This window comes from Babylonia areolata, chromosome 23, assembly GCF_041734735.1.
Source record: "Babylonia areolata isolate BAREFJ2019XMU chromosome 23, ASM4173473v1, whole genome shotgun sequence".
In the NCBI taxonomy this organism is placed as follows: Eukaryota; Metazoa; Mollusca; class Gastropoda; order Neogastropoda; family Buccinidae; genus Babylonia; species Babylonia areolata.
In genome coordinates this window covers 46,983,937-46,988,865 of record NC_134898.1, presented here as the reverse complement: position 1 = coordinate 46,988,865, position 4,929 = coordinate 46,983,937, and positions in this window count along the sequence as shown.

Sequence of the window (4,929 nt, the reverse complement as noted above, 5' to 3'; positions counted from 1 at the left end):
GGGGGGTGAAGTGGGGGGTTCTTTCACCAAATCAGTTTTCAGCTGCTCCTAAGTGCAGTACATTCTTAAACGTGATGAAGTTGGCTGACTGTCAATGAGGACAAAAAAAATCACCCTGGTGGAATGCATTTGTGGTTGTTGTCATTGTTTGTCAACCCCCCAGTGGCATAGGCAAACAGCTTTTTGTTTTCATGGAAAGAATATTTGGTCATGCAATGCACCTCTCAGCTGTGTACTATTGGCAGTGAAAAGCATTATCCAGCAGTTTTAGTGCATGGGCAAATCTGTTCTATTTCTGTTACCTTTTATGAAGAAGTCAGTGTTTTTTAAAGTGCTGTTCACCATTCTTTGATGAAATATTCAGTCGTGTACGCTGATCTTCCGTTTAACACCATTTGTGGACACGTTGTAAAGATCATGGCAGAATGGTTAAGATGCTCATCTGCCAACACAGAAAGCCTGTGAGAGTCTGGGTTCAAATCCTGCTCTCACCCATTCTCCCAATTTTGACTGGAAAATCGATCTGAGCGTCTAGTCTTTTGGATGAAACTATAAGCCAAGGTCCCTTGTGCTGCATGCATTTGGCACACTGAAAAAGAACTCATGGCAGCAAGAGTGTTGTCCTCTGGAAAAATTCTGTAGCAGAAATCCACTCTGATAGATAAACATAAATGCAAACACCTAAGGCCTAACTATGTGCAATGGGTTATGTTGAGGCATCTGTCTAGCAGATGTGGTTTAGCATATATGGATTTGTCCGAACGCCGTGTCGCCTCCTTGATAAATTGAAACTGAAACTGTAATGACCTTATTCAGTCACTGGACAGACAAAGCAGAATTCAGTGTGGTCGTTGTATGGCTAGATGGGCACAATAGCCGAATGGTTAAAGCGTTGGACTGTCAATCTGAGGGTCCTGGGTTCAAACCACGGTGACGGCGCCTGGTGGGTAAAGGGTGGAGATTTTTACGATCTCCCAGGTCAACATATGTGCAGACCTGCTAGTGCCTGAACCCCCTTCGTGTGTATACGCAAGCAGGAGATCAAATACGCATGTTAAAGATCGTGTAATCCATGTCAGCGTTCGGTGGGTTATGGAAACAAGAACATACCCAGCATGCACATCCCTGAAAACGGAGTATGGCTGCCTACATGGCAGGATAAAAACAGTCATACACGTAAAAGCCCACTTGCGTATATACGAGTGAACGTGGGAGTTGCAGCCCACGAACGCAGAAGAAGAGAAGAAGAGTTGTATGGCTAGATATCATCAGCACAAGGAATGTGCTAATCAAGTGAGGGGATAATGAGGGAATATTTGTTGAAAGTGTGTTTTTCTTTAGCCTTTTCTGTAAGTTGCCTGAATTGTGCATGCCACATGTTGTGGGTCTCCACGGACCCTTTCCTTTCTGAAGTAATAAAGCCTTGTCATTCACCATGGGTCTTCCAGGACCCATGGTTTCTTCTTTGAGAATAAGGGTCTGCTCAAACCCACAATGTACTGGGTTGTTTGTGTTTTTTTTTTGTTTACTCCTTTGTTTATTGACAAAAGCAACAACAATTTTTGGTGCAGATGCGGGGCCATGCTTTATTGAAAAATTCTTAACTCATCCAACCCTGTGCCTGCCAGAGAGGCGTGCACCACTGATTGCCGTTCTCCGCTGGAACCCGCCTGACAGACAGGCAAAGAAACCTGTTTATTTAAACCGGTTCGTCAGCTCATTATTATGCATGTGAAGTTTCGTTCCAAAAATCGAATGATTAGTGTGTTTTTTTTATCCGGTTTTCCACATCTATAAGGTAAAACGTCAATGGCTTACTGTGCAGTTTAGAGCTCAGTGAAATTATGATGGGCTTTTGCAGCGAATTCAACCCAGGTAATGATGATTTGTCATATGATTCTCTTGATAATTCATGGGAATGTGAAGGAGATGAAATTAGCAACCAGTGTAGACAAAGTTGCAAACATTTCAATCAAGGAGATGGCCCACAACCTTCAACATCGACAGAAGCTGACATTTTACTATTTCTGTTTTTAATTTAAAGTTACAAGTATACCAGTACATCCTTTGTCTTGAGACTTCAGCAATTTATGTCAAAATTGCATTTCAGTCATAATGTGAAGTTCAGTAGCTATTGGTTGAGCAGTTGCTATAAATTTGTGCCTGAAGTGAAGCACCCCTTCCTGTTGATGCAGCCAGGCCAAAACATGCCAGGCTGCACAGGCAGAAGACCTTAAAGGACTGAAAGAGTTAAAATATGTGGAGGTAGCTTAAAACCAGACTCTCACTTAGTTATCAAGCAAGTGAAAGTCATGACTGTGGCGAAGGTTAAAATATGTTTGTTATTGACATGACACAAAAGCATTTCAGGTCTTGTTTGCATGTTGCTGTTATTATTGGCACTGTTTTGTGAGCAGGTTTCCAGCACATTTTTGTCTTTCCTTTATACAGCATTGCCAGTGCTGGTACTTTCTTGACTGTTGCTAACAGGGCATACTATGGTTACATGAGTTTCAGAGTGCAGTTGTTGTGGAGGGGAAAGTCATGGATGCAAGGTTCAATTCTGCCATGTTGTTCCAGCGCAGTCTTAGTTGCGGTTTTTATTTTTTAGGTTTTGTAAAGTGATTGGTTGATTCTCTTTTATCCTGTGATGCATATATATATGTGTGTGTGTGTGTGTGTGTTTAGATTTTGTAATGTGATTGGTCAAGTGTCTTTCTTCTGCCCATTGTGAGTGCCTTACCTTGGGTAACTTGGTAGCATGTGCCTTTCTTACAGTAGTTGAGTGCTGTTGCCCTTTTGCATTTCACTTTTGTTTCTTTTTAAATGATTAGAATGCAAAAAGTACCTTTTTGACTCATCTTAAAAATTAATGAATGGATGTAAGTGCCTTTTTACTGCCTTTCTTTCAATCTTTTTTTTTTTTTTTTTCAACTTTGTGAAGGTTTTGTTACTGATTGATTTCAGCACAAGTGTCTTTCACTGGAGTGACTTGTACTTTATTTCTTTTCAGTGACTGTTGTTTTTGAGAATTTGTGTGCTCAAAGCATGTTTATTAGATGTGTATTTTTTGCTCTGTGAAAACATGCTTGGCAGAACCTAGTTAAATTATGAAATAATCAATAGCAATAATTTTAAACATGAAATGATGGATGATGTTTTAAACATGAAATAATGGACAACATTGTGAAATGGCTGACCATCTGTTTGGGAATGCTTTTTTTCCGAAGTTCTTGGGTTGCCTTGTGTATTTCCATGGAAGTATATGTAACAGGGAACAAACTCTGTATGGCATAACACATTCATCAACCCAAACTACAGTTGCAAGATTTGTTTTTACATGTGTCATGTAAGTCAACAAAAAGTAAGATGATGGTTGTTTTTTTCTCCTACATAAATATGGAGAATGTTTCAAGGCTGCACATCTGTGAACATAACATGACTACAATGCTCCCTATCTTATATCAGTTTTATCTGTTGTTAGTATTGGATTGTTACTAAACCCAGGTCATGGATTTGGCCAGAGAAGCAAGTGCAAGTGCATAAGTGAGTGGACGAAGTCCAGTAATTGTGATGCAGTGGATGGTTATGTGGGCTGATTTCTGAGAGATGGTTGGTTCATTCTCTGTCACTAAATATTATGGGATTTTTTTCCTTGCCAAACTGTATATCTGATGTGTGTGTGAATGAGATCTGTTGTAAGCAATATGTCATTTTGGGAGATTCAGTTTTGAGCACTAAAAAATGTACCAAGACATCAAAATCTGAAAATTGTGTACCATACACGGATTGTATCTTTCTTTTGGTATGTTTCTCAAATTTTTCAGTTTTGTCATGGACACTGTGTGTGTTTGTGTCTGTTAGACATCATTGATGATAGGATTTGTTCTTGTGAAGCATGGGTTATTGCATTTATTGATTTTAGTCTCAAACCAAAATCGAATCTTTATCAATTATTAAATCATCCTCATTGCTGTGCTCAATGATTAGTACAAAAGTATACAGAAACAGAAAATCTCAAATTTTATAGTGCTTTGTGGATGTTGTTGAAAAGGATATTGGACCAGATTTCTTTATTCATTGCAAAATATTATTCAGTAATATTGGAAGATATGGACTGAAATTGTTGAATTTCAGGTTTTTGCTATTTCAGGCTTCCACACATGAAATTTGCTTTTTATGTTTATGGAAACAAAATTAGTGCAGCTTCTGTTTTACACAAGACTTAAAATAAAAACATAGCTTTAGTTGTTACAAAAGATGTGTTACATACATATTGTAATATATGTTTGTTCATGTAGTGTGTGCTTCATAATTATGATTCATGATTAAGCAATAGCTTTCAGGTTTGAAATATAAGATGATCATTGGATGATGACAGACGTGATGTTCAGTCATGGCAGAAAAATGATCTTCAGGTTTGAGGATGTTCGACTTTTTAACATGCTTATTCTGAGTAATTTTGTCATGTGTTCCATATCTAACTTTCTCTTTCCATTTAGCCATTTTTTCTTGCCACAAACGTTTTTGTTGATTATTGTTCAAGCACAGCATTTTCTGTGATGTTATTTATAGTGAAGTATTTCTTCAGAATTGTTGGCCTGTTGTCTAAACAAGTAGCGCCTTCACTTGGCATGTCAGTATTGTGATATGTATGTTGAGCATTCTCTGTCAAAACAGCATTGTTCAAAGGTGTAGTAACAATAAAGTTTGTTCATAACTCCATCATCTGGCCTTGTATATATGAGATAGAGAATCGTGTGTGTGTGTGTGCGTGTGTGTGCATTATGAGTTTTTGCAAATATGCTTTTTTTTGTTGTTGCTCCTACTTCAGCAACACTATTTCAGTGGCATTACTTTGATGCCATTCATTCAGTCTCCCCATACACAGCCACACCCAGGTTCATCTGCCAGTCTAAGTGCAGTCCA